At 36.2% G+C, this 17744-nt stretch overlaps 1 protein-coding gene across 1 annotated transcript in view; it reads left to right on the forward strand.

Moving 5' to 3' along the window:
- Positions 1–1412: 1412 nt before the first annotated feature.
- SOCS6 (suppressor of cytokine signaling 6) overlaps positions 1413–17744 on the forward strand; it is a 62094-nt gene continuing 45762 nt past the window's right edge. The window contains exon 1 of the mRNA XM_031946697.1: positions 1413–1565. The gene's annotated coding sequence lies outside the window, so the exon portion shown is untranslated. The remainder of the gene's footprint in view (positions 1566–17744) is intronic.

Here is a 17744-nt window from a genome sequence, read left to right on the forward strand (position 1 = left end):
GACTAAAAATAAATTAACATTTTAGAAAAGAATCCACCCCAGTACAAAAGGCCCATTTTATATATAATTTTACATAATCTCCTCAAGCCTTGCAAAAAATATAATTTAAAAGTCAATAATTTATCATAGTATATTTGAGCAATTCATCTTTCATGTCATTAAAACTGTAATATCATCTTATTTATTCTTATTAATTCTTCAAAAAAGAGCACAAATGCAGATTAGTTATTAGGAGCTCACTCCAGAAATACAGATTAACAGTTATGAAAAGAAAGAAACAAGTAGACAACAAAAACACTAAAAAAAAAAAAAACATTTATTGTCCCCCATGTTGATGGTTAATCATTTAAGTGAAGCATAATCATTGAATTAACAATAAATATAAGGGGAAGTCTGGGAACATTAGGATTCCCAGAAGAAAAAGGGCAGATGATGTGTGTGTGTGTGTGTGTGTGTATTTGAGGGGCGGGGAGAAAGGGGGAGTTCCCAATTTACGATTGTGAATCATGTCTGGGAACCAGTGACGTATCCATTTGTAAAAGTGTACTCCTATTCAACTCTTCTAAAACATCAAAACAAAGCAATAATATCGGGCAGAAGAAATCAGTGAATTTGCTAAAACGAGAAAGTAAGAAAGGCTACGTTGTAAACTGGGAGCGGAGAGGAAGCCTCTTTCAGCAGTGGCACCCTGTTTCAAAGGGTACGCATTGTACAAGCTTTTTTTTTCTTGCTCTTTTACTATCTTATCTTTTCCTCCCTGACCCGGGCAATCCGTGCCTTTCTGCCCACTCTAGAACTACTTCAGACTTTGGGCGCCAGTACTCGGGGCTGGGATGGGGCCGCCTCGGAGGAAGTCTAAGCAAGGTGCGATGAACTTGGCATTGTTGGCCGGGGGTAGCTCCTGGCAGCTGGAGGTGAGGGGAAAGGGCGAGGCAGGTGATGCAGGAAGGAAGTTGGAGCTTTTTTATATGGAATGAGGACTTTTTTTTTCTTTTGGCGTGGCCGAGAGAAAATTAAAGAGAAGGGGAGACTAGGGTAAGAAAAAGTAGAATGAGGATGAGGAAGGGATACAAAAGGGGGTGGGAAGAAGCGCGTGCGAAATGGGACGCTCGGGTCTAAGCTCCCTCCTTCTTGGCTCCCCCTCTCACCCCCCACTTCTTTCCCAGCAGCCGGGTAAAGCTGCGGGCGCGCCTCCTCCTCCTCCTCCTCGCGGTTGGGACTGTCCTCTTCCTCGTCCCCGGGCCGCGTTCCCGTGAGTGCTCGCGCTCCGCCGTGGGTGCCTCCGCGCCCGGGCTGAGCCGCTGGAAGGCGGCTGCGGGCTGCCTGCCTGCGTGCCCCCCGCACCCCTCGGGAGCAGAGGACGAGGACAGGGGAGAGGAGGAGAAGAAGAGGAGGAGGAGGAGGAGCTGAGCCGGAGGAGGGGGAAGAGAAGGAGGAGGAGGAGGAAGGAGGGAGGAGAGCAGCGGCAGCAGCGCCAGCGCCGGGGCGCGGAGCCGGGGTCGGAGCCGAAGCGGGAGGAGGTGGCGGCGGCGGCGGCGGCGGAGCGAGCCGGGCGCCGGTGCCGGGTGAGTGTTCTTTCCCTCCTACAGCAATCTCGGGTGGAAGGGGAGGGGGGGCTTCGGTTTTTCCCGTACCTCTGGACGCTCGAGGGGGACGTAGGGGGGAGGATGGACTGGCTGGAAGTCGGGACGCCTGCCTGCGGGATCGGGGGAGCTCGGGGGCGGCGGAGCTCCTCCAGGCCGGGCTCAGGAGCCCTGAGCTTCGGCCCTGTCCCGCAGAGCCAGGGCGGCGGCGGCAGCGGCCCAGCTAGTGAGGCCTGGTGCTGGCGGCGCTTCCGCTGTTTGTTTGGGTTTCGCCCCCTCCCTGCCGGGTTCCCTTCGAGGCCGCCCGCGAGGCCCGGCCCGCCGCCGCCTGCCGCCTTTGTGGCCGATGTGTGTGGGTCTGCGTGTGGCCCGCAGGCCCCTAAGAGAGGCCGGGGCCTCGGTGCGGCCTCTGGGCCGGAGCAAGCAGGGAGCCCCAGGCTGCGGTGCGGGGCCCGGGGAGGAAGGCCCCCCGGAAGGAGGAGCTGGAGAACGAGGAACAAACTATGGGGCCGAAGACTCTTCGCGCTCCTCTCCTCCTCCGTCTACCTCCATACCTTGTTCCTGGGGCTATTGGAGGGAGTAAGAAAGCCCCTGAAAGAAGTGGACTTAGTGAAATGAGAAACTAGGGAGGACTCCAGTTCCCTCCCCCTCCCAAATACCTGCCTCCTATACGTCTGCTCCCCCACCCCATGACTGCACCGTGCCTCCTCCCCCCAACTCTTCTGCCTTCGTGGTCTCCAAACCATTCCTCTCTATCGGGATACTTTGTAGCCACTTTGGAGAGAGTGTTTAAAGTGCTCAGGTAAAACTGACTAGGGAGACGTCCTTGATAAAATTGAGCGCTTTCTTTACAACATAAAACTACTCGCAGTAGAGATTGGAAGGAACTAGGACTAGGGTCTGGAGGTGGGCTAATTAATGGGAGCAACACTACTTTCAGCTGTTCTGGGAACTGAGGCAGACCTTACCTAGCACTAGGTCTCCTGGATGTTTGTAAAGTTTGCATCAATACCGCCATTTGTACCAGAACTCTTCAAATTTTGATGAAGGACCTGCGCCAGTTTGTATGCCAACTTAACATTTTAAGGACTTATGTTGGGTCAGTCTCTGATAGGGTTTAACAGGAGAGGGAAGCCCAAGTTGAAGCAGAAAAGTAAGAAAAAGTTATGTGACAGTCTACCAAAGCACAGTGTCCTGCATACCTACATCCATATATGGAGGATTAGGGATGATTTTCTCACCAAAGGACAATCCATTTACCATTGGAGTTTAGCTAAGAGAACTGTGCTGTCATATTCATCATTTAGGGTGCTTCTTCATGGTTGTTCTAGGTTCCTTTAAAGCCCCAAGTGACATTGGAACAATGCCAGTTTTTATAATACTTATAATTCAGAAAACCAGTCTCCTAGTTTCACCTGCAGATTTAGCTTTCAATTACTGACTGGTATTTGCTAGATTCAGTGACTTTGCCAAGCCTGGCATTTTGCCCTCATCCTTTTCTACCTTTTTCCTAATCCTTTCTTTACCACTGAAACTAGAATCTCATTGTTGTACTAGTAGTCAAAATTGGTCATGCTGGGTAGTCAAAACATGTTTTGATCATAAGGGTAAAGTTGATAAAGTTGATAGATTAGTGTGATTCCTTTCCATTTAAATGTTTCTTTTAGTCATTCATAAGCCAAAAGGTAATAAATAATTGCCCATATTCCAGCATCTGTGGGAAAGTTATCTATCAATAGGCTTTGGAATAGATGAAGTGATTCCTAGCAGATCCTATTAGTTATGATGAGCCTGAGGCAGAAGAGCTAAGGATATCTGGAAACTGCTTTCCCCATTACTAGTAGGTGTAGAAGCCAGCTTTTTCACTCACCTGGAACTGCCCCTATAGGCAGGAAACAAATGCATGGCTAGATATTGGTATTGATTGAAACTCTAAAAGAAGTATAGGATGAATACTGCAGGAATCTCTAACTTTACCTGAAGGAGGAGTATTGATAAACATCATAGAAGAAAGTTGTTCTTGCATTTCAGTAAGCAAGGAATGAGGAAGGTAGAATAGGTGGAAATTACACTATGCCTCCTGTGTGAACTGATGACATTTCTGATGACACTGTAAGCCAAAAGAATCACCCTTTCCATAGCCAGGGGTGAGAGGAGTCTCAATACTTAGTAAAGATTGACCAGTGTAGATAACTTGCTTTCTACCTGTATACAAGAGTCTCTCCCCCTCCCCCCTTTCTTCTCTGTGTTGTAAAATATGGCTTTAGATTTTGAGGAGATACTTTCATGAGTTGCCCTTTTTAATATACAGTTCTAAGGTCCATGACTTATGTAATGTCAGTTTTGCATAAATTATCTCATGGGATCCTTTTTGACAGCCCTGTAAAGTAAGTGGGGAAAATTATATTTTCAAGACAAGGAAACTGAAGCTAAGTGGCCTGTCCAAAATGATGTATATAGGCAGCTGATGATATAGTGTATAAGGCTTCTGGTCTTGGACTCCAGAAAACTAGAGTTCCCATCTGGTCTCCAGACACTTATTAGCTGTGTATCTTTTTGCAAAACACTTAACTTCTTTTTGCCTCAATTTCTTCAACTGTAAAATAAAGATAATAATAGTACCTATTTCCCAGCTTTGTGAGGCTCACTTTTGTTGTTCAGTTGATCTGATTCTTTATGACTTCATTTGTGGTTTTCTTTGCAAAGATACAAGAGTGGTTTGCCATTCTCTTCTCATTTTACAGATGAGGAAACTGAGGCAATCAAGTGACTTGCCTTGGGTTATACTCAGTAAATATCTGAGACTGGATTTGAACTCTGGAAGATGATTCTTATTCCAGCTCTATCCTCTTCAATATTCTAGCAGGATCATATGAAATAGTAATTATATGATTCTTAGCACTATGTAAATGTTATCTGTATCATTGATGATAGTCATGTCAGAGTCAAGCTTTGTTCTGAAGTTTTATGATAAATGTATTGAGCTGCCTATGTTTTATGGACGATTAAATGAGAATTCCAGTTATTTTTCTTTTAAAAATCTTTTAGTATTTCCTTGTCCTGAGAGAAAAGTAAAGCAATGCTACTAATGAAAAACTAATTTTTCATAAATGTTCAAATTGGCATATTTATTTTACTCAGCTCAATAGCTTTAATGCATCAATGTAATAACATAATAAAGAATATTACATATGTATAAATTCTTTAGGAAAAATCTAAACTATTTTGGTTTGGCATTTGGGAAAATTTTTCCTTAGTAACATTTTAAAATGAGATAATATTTGTATGACCTTAGTATCATGATAAGCACTTAGAGTACACTTAATAAATGCTTATCCCTTTTCTCCTCATTTAAAAATTGGTAATATTCTTGCTATATTAATCCAATTTGTAACAAATGCTTTATAAATAAGAAATAATAAGGTATGTGATTTGACTAAATCACCAGTAGCCAAAGGAAGAAGCATAAACTTCATTGTCTTAGAACAATGAAAGTATATATGGTGGAGTTTTTGTTTTGTTTTTTACAGTTTATAGAATGCTTTCCTCATAGTGAAATGCAAATCAAGGGATCCAATTGACCTGTAGTTCACACTTTATCCTCCATTTTGCTGCCTCCAACTGGGGAAGAGAGGTATGTGGGTTAGCCTGTCTAGGATTGCCCATCTTTCTTATTCTCTTCTCCTGACTTCTCTCTCATTTTGTTATTCAGTCATTTTTAGATATGTCTGACTCTTCATGAACCCATTGGGTTGGTGTGGTTTTGCTATTTCCTTCTTTAGTTCATTTCACAGAGGAGAAAACTAAGAAAGTCAGGATTAAGTGACTTGCTCCTCAGGGTCACACAGTAAGTGTCTAAGGTCCGATTTGAACTCAGGTTTTCCTGATTCCAGGCCTGGTATTCTATCTACTGTGCCATTTAGCTACCCCACATAGATATGTACCTTTTCCCATATTTTCTGGTGATTTATTTATTTATTTATTTATTTATTTTTTGCTGAGGCAATTGGGGTTAAGTGACTTGCCCAGAGTCACACAGCTAGGAAGTGTCAAGTGTCTGAGGTCTGATTTGAACTCAGGTCCTCCTGACTTCAAGGATGATGCTCTATCCACTGCTACTTACCTGCCCCTTTTCTGGTGATTTTAGCCACAGCCATTACCACTGATGTTTCTGATGTCCTCAACCCATTATACTTTGAACTGATTTCATATTCTGTATTGGTGGACAAACAAACACAGGTTAAGTTGGGACAATTATTTTTACTTAAGTAACTTTTATAATGAGAGTATTTATATTTTCTAGAGCTTAGCTATAAGGTTTTTCAGAAGACTGTGTCTTTTTATTGTATTAAGAATAGACATTTTTATCTAGCGCTTTTAAGATTTCACTTTCTAGGGACAGCTAGATGATACAGTGCATAGAGAACCTGCCCTGAAGTCAGGAAGACCCGAGTTCAAATACAACTTTAGACACTTACCATTTACTAGCTATATAACCCTGGGCAAGTCATCTAACCCCAGTTGTCTCTCAAAAAAACCCAAAACCATCTTATAAGATTTCACTTTCCATGTAAAATGTCATAGATTTTCATGAACTGAGCTGTTTGGGGTATTTTTGAATTTTATTTGTTTATCCGAGTGTGAATTCAACGGAACATGAAGTGTTTCTGGTGATACCTAATGAAGCCTAAGTTATCCCCATAAGGATAGGATAACCTCAGTTACCTAGGACCCAGCCATCCTGTAGCCTATGCTATGTGGAGCAGCTATCAATCCATTAACAAGAAACAATCAAACCAACCCCCATCCTCACCACACATGTTTCATAACTAAGGAAAAACAAGCACAGAACTTCAAAAAGATAGATGGACATGAGTACTTTTAAGCTCATGGTAAAACAACAATTTATCCTTTCTGTGCAAAATCTTAGAGAGATAAGGAAATTGGGGAAGGCAGGTACAACTACAGACAGCAAGAAGGCAATGGTATACATGGTTTTTGGGGTCATCTCCAATAGTAAAGAAGATGGCAGGTGAGAAAGAAGATAGGAGAAATCTGAGGTTTGAGGATGGAGGTTGGAGTTGGCCAACAACTTCATGTACTAAGTCCTGAGGACATAACTGTCAGGCTGAAGGTAAGCTAGCCTATACAATTTAGTTGTGTGGAGAAGTGTTCTTTGTGCACTGTAATTTAGTGACAAACTCAGTAATTATGTTTAGTTTATATTGTTTATGTTCAGTATACTATAGGAATTTCCTATACTGTTGAAATCATAGGTTCAGGCCATCCTACTCTTATTTTCTTTTTTCCTAAAGCAAATTAAAGAAAGTTAACATAAAAACCAGTGTAGCTTTTCAGAATTCTAAGCAGTTTTGTTTTGCCTGATTCACAAATACTGATGATACCCTCTCTATGTTTTTATATGCATATGTATGTGTATGTGTGCATGTTCACATGTATGTAGCACTAGTTCATAATGATCAGAGAATTTTGTTTTAGACCTGAGAAGAATTTTAGAAGACTATCTTATTTACTATTCTATCCCTCCTACTTTGTCTCTCTAACCCAAGTTAAACATACAAACAAAAAATCTTGAAAATAAAGCCATTAATGTTAAGGATGAAAAATATCCTCATCCAGAGAAAGAACTATGGAGGCTGAATGCAGATTGAAACATGCTGTTTTCATTTTTTTCTTGTTCATGGTTTTTGGAACTTTTGATTTTTTTTTTTTTTAACAACATGACAAATAGGGAATGTGTTTAAAATGATTGTACATTTATAACTTGTATCAGATTGCTGTCTTGGGGAGGAGGGAAGTAGTAAGGGAGAAAGAGAAATTTAGAAAACTCAGTCTTACAAAAATAAATGTTGAAAACTATCTTTACATGAAGTTGGAAAAAAAAAAACATTTATTAAAAATAAGAATAAACACACAAACATTTCCTCCTAAAAAGAAAAAGAAAACAAAGCCCTTAATATATAGCTGCATAATCTGGGAAAACAAAATTCTCACATTGTACATGGCTAAGTATTTGTATGTCCCTTTTTGCATTTTAAGTCCATCACCTTTCTGCCAGACAGTAATTGGTGTGTTTCATTCTCATTCTTTTGATCTATTTATCATAGTGTTGATTGGAGTTCTTAAGGCTTTCGGGATTGTTTTTCTTTCTGTTTAATTATTGTATAAATTTTGCATCACTTCAAAAAAGATCTTTCCAATTTCTTCTGAAACTGCCTATTTCAGTATTTATTATAGCACAATAATATTCTATTAAATAAATACACCACAGTTTGTTGAGATATTCCCCAATAGAATACTCCAATGTAGTTTCCAATTTTGGCTCTCATGAAAAGAACTGCTATAAAAATTTTACATATAGATTCTTTTCTTCTTTTTTTGTTTTCTTTGGGTTATAGACTTAATAATAGTATAACTGGATCAAAGAATATATACATCATAGTTAATTTTTGGATATAATTTCAGATTGCTTTCTAGAATGGCTGTACCATTTTATAACTCCACCCTGAGTGTAGTGCTGTACCTTTTTTCCTACTGCCCCTTTAACATTTGTCCCTTTCATGTTTTGTCTTGCAGTCTGATAGGTGTGAGGTAGAACATAAAAATTTCCACTTCCCTAGTAATGATTTAGAACATTTTCTTTCAGATGATTGATAATTTGAATTTCTTTCTTTGAAAACTGTCTTTATCCCTTAAACATTTATATGTTAGGGAATAAGATGAGATTGTGCCACAGAGAGATTAAATAATTTGCTTAAGGTCGTAGAACTAGCTGGGGATTGATCCAGACTTTTAGTTGATTGCTTTTCTTCTGTTTTTTTTTTTTTTCTCCTTAAAATGAATGAGTATATTAAAAAGCATTTATACAGTATTCATAAGTGATAAATACTGAAAAAATGAAATGCTATACACTTAGAGGTAAAAATGATCAATTCCTTATTTTTTGGCATTAATTTAAAGTGAATTTATACTGATCAAAGAACTGTTAAATCTTTTGAACCTGAATAACAGTAGAAGTTACAATAATAAATAAAATCAATTTTTATTATGAGTGGGGGTGTAGGACAAATCAAGTTTGGTTCTTCGGACCTACTTATATTCTGGTCATTTTCATTAAAGTTATTTGTAGAAATTAAGATTGGATATATCAGATAATTTAAAGGTTGATCTGCTTTTGTACATGTAATAATCTATATGTGAATAATCAGTAGACAGTGATGATAGAATGAATAAAGGGTTGTTGAAATTTGAGCCAGAAAATCCTGAGTTCAAATCTAGCCTCAGATACTAGCACTGTGACTGGAAAATTCACATAAACACTATATGCAATTTCTTCGTTTTTCATCTGTAAAATAGATATAATATTAATACCCCCCATGGTGTTATAAGGATAAAAATGAAGTAGTATTTGAAAAGCATCTGAAAACCTTGCATAGGTAGAGGAATAGTTAGTGCTCATGGCTGGACAATATAATAAAAATGATGTTGCCAAAATTATTTTATACATTTAATGCTACCCAATCAAATTGTCAATGTTAACACTATCTGGAATTAGATGAAATGACATAATTTATTTGGAGAAAAAAAAAGACCTAGAAATCAAATAATTTATTTGAAAAAAAAAAAAAAAAGACCTAAAAATCAATTTGAAAAGATATTCAGAAAAATATCTTTTGGGAAAAGGGGGATAGTTCTTTCTAACTAAAAACTGTATTATAAGGCAAAAGTCATTAAAATGATCTGTTATTAAAAAATGAAGAGATAACAGGTATGGAGGGGAGTTAGCATTTCTTGAACTTCAAAGTATCTTATAAAAAGCAGCGGTCACCACAACCATTTGGTATTAGTTAAAAAAACAGATCAGTGAAATAAATAAAACAAGGTAAAGTCAAAAACAGTATCACTTAATAACAACATTAATAAATCAGGTAACAGAAATTAATTGAGAAGGTAACTGTTATTTGACAAAAACTGTTGAAAAAACTGTAAAGCAATTGGATAGAAATTAGATCAGCACTAAACACCATATTTTCTACAATAAATTTGAGATGGATACATAACCTTAATATTAAAGATTATGTTGTTAAAAAATCAAAAGAGGAAAAGATAATACACATTTCACACCCATCAGTCAGAAATTATTCTTTTATACCAAATAAGGAATAGAGGTATTTATAAAAAACAAAAATAGATAATTGTGATTACATGAAACTTAGGAGCTTATGCACAGACAAAAATATACCTAGTATATTAAGGAAGAATGAGAAAAATCCTTATAACAGATTTCTCTGATAAAAATTTGGTATCTGAGATATATCAACAATTAACGTGTGAATATGCATGCATACATAGAATTATACCTTTGGAGATAAGTAGTCAAAAGATATGAACAAGCAGTTCTCAAAAGAAAGATTAAAAAGTATAAATCACCTGAGCCAATGCTTGAAATCTCCAATAATAAGAGAAATGAAAATTAACCCACTTCACTTTACATCCTGTAAATTTGAAAAATGATAATAAAATGTTAATCAGATTTGGAAGGGTTGTACAAAGGTGGGCATTTTGTGCATTTTGGTAAACCTGTGACTTAGGATAACCATTTTGGAAAGAAATTTGGATTTGTGTAAATAAAATATACATACTCTCTAACTTTTGGATTTCACTATGGGGCCTTATACTTCAAAGAATTTGTTGAACCAGAAAAAAGTTCTGGTATGCAGTAAAATAGTAATGGCAGGACTTTTTGTGATAGCAAGAAAATTGGCAACATTAAATGCCCACTGATTGGGGAATAGCTAAACAAATTATAGGACTTGAATGTAATAGTAGAATATTACTGTGATGTATATAAGAAATGATGAATCTGATGAGTTCGGGATGATATGGAAAGAAATATGAGCAGGATAATGGGAGGTCCATATATGTTGTTATACATTGCATATTTTTAGACTTTTCCAGTACATTAATTTTATGGGTTGATTTTTTTTTTTTTTTCATCTTTTAAAAATACTATATCTTATATGGGATATCTCTCTGGCAGAGAGGGGGAAGGGTATGATAAAGTAAAAACAAAAGACCATCAATAAAAGTGTTTTTTATAAAAAAGAAGAAATAGAAATGGTGATGGGGTTTAACAAGCAGTGGCTTTGGAATCGGAAAACTTGGATTCATATTTTAATTTGACAGCTTTATGCCTATGTGGCCTTAGGCAGATGATTTAAACTTCTTGTGAGCTTCAGTTTCTTTTTCTTTAAAATAGAGACAATAATACATTCCCTGTTCTACCTCATAGGATCCACTGTGTAAGAGTATTTAAAGTGAAAAATGTCAGCTTTTATTATTTTGGAGGCAAATTAGTTTAGATTTTTTACTTTAAACTGTGAGTTGTAGTTGAAGACTAGAATTGTGTTTTGAATATTTAACTTGCTGAGAACTCTAGAAAGCTTAGTTTCCCAGGTGTATGATATACCTCTGTAAAAATGTGGAGAAGTCCAGCTTTGTTTATGGGAGTGGTTGGTGAACTCTGTCTTTTATTGTAGGACTTCTCTTTGTTCAAACTATATAAAAGTAAATTTAATCTCTTTATTCTTCACCTTGATAACCTTTTGATTATCTTGCTGCTGTACTTAAGTAGGTAAGAACACATTTAATCTTACATTTTAATGATATTTTCCCTATTTTAAATAATATCCTTTTCTTTGTTTCCTTTTCTATAGCCATACTATTCGTTAATATTCCAGAAGATCTATAGTCTTATCAAGTCTTGAGTTCTTTCCAAAAATGTAGAACATATTCTATCCATGCTTGTCTACAGGGATTAAGGTCTTACTTTTTTTTTATGCATTGAAAGAGAATCACTGTGATGCTTAAGCTTTTTTCTGTCATTCTTCATTCTTTCCACCTTGTCATCTTTTTTTCCTGACCTTTTCCCTTAAATTGTTTTTCTTTAAACCACATGTAACTCTGGTGTATATTATTTCAGCACATTTAGTATGAAAATCTTGTTTCACAAAACACAAATTAGAGGATGATAATTCTGTTTATAAATGGATTTACCATAATATTCCTTTCACTTTCCAGTCATCTTTCCAGGAATACTTTTAGTGAGACTGGGTATAACTCTGCTAGTGGATCTTTGATTCATCAGTATGGATATCTTCTCTAGTAATTTCATACTTTATCCCATGAGAGTTTCGTCACTGGCCTTCCATAAATTTGCCAGTCTCAGTGTACTGAGGAGCTTCTTGATTGACCAGCCCATCTTTTTCGATTATGTGTTTTTTGGATAGAATCCTTTATCTCATTTCTTCTGGTTATTTTTTTGTTTGTGTGTGCTGTTGTCTGCTCATGCCAAACATGAACCTTTCCATTACCTTGAGTTTTAAGTTCTTTGAAAGTTATAGTTTAATATAGATAAGATTAAAAGGGAAGCGATAAATTGGGAAAACATTTTTACATTTAAGGGTTATGATAAAGGCCTCATTTCTAAAAGAGGTAGAAAATTGACTCAAATGTATAACAATTCAAGCCATTCTCCAATTGATAAATGGTCAAAGGATATGAACAGACAATTTTCAGATGAAGAAATTGAAACCATTTCTAGTCATATGAAAGGGTGTTCCAAATCATTATTGATCAGTGGTGGTATTAAGACAACTCTGAGATACCACTATACACCTCTCAGATTGGCTAAGATGACAGGAAAAGATCAAATGATCAATGTTGAAGGGGATGTGTGAAAACTGGAACACATACATATATTGTTGGTAGAATTGTGAACTGATCCAGCCATTCTGGAGAATAATTTGGAACTATGCTCAGAGAATTATCAGACTGTGCATACCTTTGACCCAGCAGTATTTCTACTGAGGTTATATCCCAAAGAGATCTTAAAGGAGGAAAAGGGACCCACATGTGCAAAATGTTTCTAGCAACCATTTTTATAGTGGCAAGAAACTAGAAGCTGTGTGAATGCCCATTAGTTGGAGAATGGCTGAAAACATTATGGTATGTGAATGTTATGGAATATTATTGTTCTATAAAAACGACCAGCAGGATGATTTCAGAGAGGCCTGTAGAGACTTACATGAATTAATACTAAGTGAAATGAGCAGAACTAGGAGGTCATTGTACACAGCAACAACAAGACTATACGATGATCAATTCTGATGGATGTGGCTCTTTCTTACAATGAGATGATTCAGGCCAGTTCCAATGATTTTGAAATGAAGAGAGCCATCTATACCATGAGGGAAGACAGTGGGAACTGAGTGTGGATTATAACAGCATTTTCACTTTTTGTTGATGGATGTTTGCATTTTTTTTCCTTTTTGATTTGACTTTTCTTGTGCAGCAAGATTATTGTATAAATATGTATACATATATTGGATTTAACATATATTTTAATATGTTTAACATATATTGAATTACTTGCCATATAGGGGAGATGGTGGGAGGAAGGAGGGGAAAATTTGGAACACAAGGTTTTGTAAGGGTCAATTATGAAAAATTATTCATGCATATGTTTTGAAAATAAAAAGCTTTAATAAAAAAACCACTAGAGAGAAAAAAAAAGTTTTAGTTTTATATACTCTGAGGTATATGGTATTTCTGCAAGGTTACCAATAAATAATAGTCTTTGTTCTAAAGAAAAGGTGGGGAATCGCAAAACAACTTTCCAGATTTCACGAGGAAAAATTTCTTTTCTGGATGGTTTTTGGAGGAGGTATAAAAGTGTAAAATCTCATATATGAAATTTCCCTCCCTTAAGTTTCCCTTTCAGGTTCTGTAGAATGTTAGGGTTGTCTGGGACCTTTGAAATCAGGAACTTTGAAATGGAAGGAAAAAAGACTCCAGAAAAATGTAAATTATTTGCCTAAGTTTACACAGCTAAATTTTTAACTCCTCAATTGTTTTTCTTCCTATATTGTGTTCCTTTTATAACATATTCCCATTATCTACATTTTTACTTCCAGAATGTTTGGAGGGTTTTACTACTATTTTCTTAAGCACATTTTGTAGATGGTCTGACAAAATTTAAAGACCTTTTATAACCTCTTATCCTTCCTCTATCTCTGTTAATTTTTTTATAGTTTATAAGTTTATAGCTCTTTATAATCTCTCCAAATGGGGAAGACTGATTCTTCTCCTGTTTGAAGCATCTTTTTTTTTTTTTTTTTTTTAATTATTTTATTAGTATCTTAAATCCCAATGGATGGTTATAGCTACTAGGGAGTAAACTATATAAAGAGGACATCAGAACATTTTTCTGAAAATTGTCATCCTTCTCTAACTTGGATTGATCCATTTGTAATGACAGGGAATTTCTTTTTGTCAGTTACTTAATAATATGACTTGGGGAGAGTAGGGGGAGGGAAATGAGTAAGAGAAAAAAATGATTTTCTAGAAGGACATCCATGTTGAAATATAGGTATAAAAATAAGTTTCAAAGTCAAATACAAATAATTTTTAGATTGTTACTCCTATTCTAGTGAAAAAAGCATTAGACTTTTTTCTTCAGGGTTTTGTAAACAATATATATGTTCATATAGTAGTAGTTATGATGATGATAATATTTATGCACTCATGAGAGCTTTTAGAAATTTGTTATTTCTTTTTATCAAAGTGCCTGTGGTTCAAAGTAATACTTTGCTTCACTTTCCTTCCCTAGAAAAGTGAAATATCACCAGTGATAATAGTAATAGAAACTTAATCATCTTAACACTTTACAATTGCAAAGCATTTCGCATATATCATTTCATTTTATTACCACAATATTCATGTGAAGTAGGTAATTCATCATTTTATAGATGAGAGAAATGAAACCAAAGTTTTCCATAGTCTTGACTTCAGATGCAGTTCACTTAGTATGTTAGAGAGATATTGTCATTAAGATTTTGTTTTGTTTTATTTGTGAGACTGGTCTCCCTGTCTTGCTCAGACTGAAAGTGCTTCTGCTAGTCACTTTATAATCTCATTGCTTTAACCTACACTCTTTCCCACTTAAGCCAGTTGGCTCCTTAGGCAGCTTGGTGACCTCCTGCTCCTGAGACCTGACCACTTAGTGCAGCCATTAGACCAGCTATAATTTTATTGCAGCTTAGAATTGCTGAACTAGTCAACCAGCTTCAATTTCCCTAATAGCAGTGATACAGATTATAGTACTATGTCCATCTTTCAATCTTGATAGAATTATTGTCAGAAGATAAATTGAAACAAAATTGAAAATGGAATCATAGGATTCTATTTTAGGAAATATTTGAAGAGTCTTAGAGCTTCTATTCATTGATAAAGTAGGAGATAACTTTGATAAGACATTACATTTTGTCGTAAAGATTAAAGAAATTATAGACCAAATTTTGTATTATTTTATGTTTTTATTTTAATAATGACAGCAATTATATAGAGCTTAAAAGTTTGCAAAATGCTTCACCTATTTTTATCTTATGTTTCTCACAGAGTTTGAAAGGAAACTCATATGAAAATAGGTGTTAAGTGAAAATGGGAGAAGTTGAGTGACTTGACTTAGGATCCCATAGCATGTATGTGTCTTAGGCACATTTGAATTTGTGTCTTCCTGATTTTAAGTCTAGAACTTCTTCAACTTTCCCATATAATTGCCTATTTTTAGCATCACTTAAAGTTTTATCATATATATTTCTTCATCATTTGTTGATTTTGTTATTAGCCTATTTTCATTTTCATGTTTTTACAATTTGGGTTGGCAAATTCGGTTTATAAATACCCATGTGTGAATTAATTTTCAATGGCATTTATAAAGAATCATGGAGAGAGATGCCTAATTATAGAGAATGAAATTAAAAAAGATCTGAATTCCAGTTCTGTTTCTGAGACTTATTAGTTATGTGATTTTGTGAAAGTCACTTTAATTTCTTTGAGCTCCAGTTTCTTTATCTTTAAAATGGGGTTGTAGTACCTACTTTGGTTTTTGTGAGGGTAAAATGATACATAAAACTTTTCTCAAGTTTAAAAATATTCTATAGATGTGAGCTATTATTCTTTTGGTTTCCAGATGAAAAGGCTAGTCATTTTGACAGACAGTAAGTGTCTACTTTGTCCCAGGAACCTTGCTAAGCTCTGGGCAAAAGAAAGGCAAAAGACGGTCCTTGCTCCAAAGGATTTCACAGTCTAAAGGGGCACATAACAAGCTATATACAGGATAAATAAAAAGTAATTAACTAAGGGAAGACTCTAGAATTAAGAGGGATTGGGAAAGGCATTCTGTAGAAAGTAGGATCTTAGCTGGGATTTTCCAGAGAATTCAAAAAGTGGAGATGAGGAAGGACAACATTATAGGTATAGGGGGACAGGCAGTAAAAATGCTCAAATTTGAATGATGTTGAGTCTTGTGTGAGGAACAGCAAGGAGGCCAATATCATGGGATTACAGAGTAAATGGGGATGAGGAGGGGAAGGCGTAAGAAGACAATAAAGGTAAGGTTATGAAGGATTTTAATATAACAAGTAAATGATTTTATATTTGATTCTGGTGATGATAAGGAGCTACTGGAATTTATTAAACAGGAAGTGGGACTAATGATTGTGTTAACATGGCATTTATGAGTTTTAGGATCATTTTGATACCTGACTGGCGGATAGAATGGCATGAGAAGAGACTCGGGGCAGGCAGACTGGCACCAAGATGGCGGCAGTATCAAAAGAGGGAGGCAGTACTGAGAGCAACAGATTAGATATGGGAGGGTGAGAGAAAAATAAAGTCAAGAATCTCATAACTATTGGCCTGAATCACTTCATTGTTGAAAAGAGCCAAGTCTTATCACAGTTGATCATCACATGATCCTGTTGTTGCTGTGTCTCAGGAGGGTGAGAGAAAGTAGTCAAGAATCTCATAACTATTGGCCTGAATCACTTCATTGTTGAAAAGAGCCAAGTCTATCACAGTTGATTATCACATAATCCTGTTGTTGAGGTGTCTCATGTTCTCTTGGTTCTACTCTCATCACTTAGCATCTGTTCATGTAAATCTTTACAGGCTTTTCTGAAATCATCCTGTTGATTGTTTCTTATGAAACAATAATCTTCCATTTCATTCATAAACCATACATAATTTATTCAGCCATTCCCCAAGTGATGGACATTCATTCAGTTTTCAGGTTCCTGCCACTGAATATTGGTAGTATTTATATAGTACTGTGCATGACAATAGACATAAAATAATTGAACTAATATGCCGGGGTAGCTGGGTAATGCAGTTTTAAAGTGCCAAAGTCAAGAAGATTCCTTTTCCTGAGTCAGATCTGATCTCAGACACTTACTATCTGTGTCATCCTGGTCAAGTCACTTAATCCTATTTGCTTCAAGTTCCTGATTTGTGAAACAAGCTAGAGAAGGAAATGGTAAACCACTCCAGTATCTTTGCCAAGAAAGCATTAAATAGGGCCATTAAGAGTCACAGAATTGAAAAACAATTGAACTGATGAAAGACTTATTTTTGGAATAAACTGGTGAATTTTGCTTTGTTATAGGGTTATTAATTGAATTAGATTTAGACTTCCTGATTCTTGGGCTCTAGCCATCTTTCACAGTTTTTTTCCCTTGTTTTTTAATGAAAAGATTCACAACAGAGTATCATGACTTTATGTTTACTAAGAAAAAAGTATCTAAAAAACTAAAGCAGATTTAACATTTTCTTTTTGTAATCAACTATTTTAGCATTTAAGTAATGTAGAATTAGATCTAGTATTTGATGAATTTCTAACAGAACTCTGCAACTTATATGAAGTGTCCCACAAGTCTTAATTTAGTATAGGTCAGTAAAAATGGTACTGAGAGAAGTGTTGGGCTATTAAGATGTCTGTTCAGTAGCTGATTTGAATGACATTCCAAGTGACTACAAGGGGTAAGAACTCTTGCTAAGAGATGGACCAGTTTCTCATAACTTTGCTATTAGGACCTAGTGAAAATAGTACCTTTCATATAATAATCATTACGCAAATAGATATTTAATTCAACAAACATTAAATACCTGTTATGTACCAGAAGCTGAGATACAGAAATAAAAAATGTATAATTTTTGATGGAGAAAGCCATCTGTATCCAGAGGGAAAACTGTGGAGACTGAATGTGGCTCATAACATAGTATTTTTTGCTTTTTGTTTGC

This window comes from Sarcophilus harrisii, chromosome 1 (genome assembly GCF_902635505.1).
Source record: "Sarcophilus harrisii chromosome 1, mSarHar1.11, whole genome shotgun sequence".
Classification (NCBI taxonomy): Eukaryota; Metazoa; Chordata; class Mammalia; order Dasyuromorphia; family Dasyuridae; genus Sarcophilus; species Sarcophilus harrisii.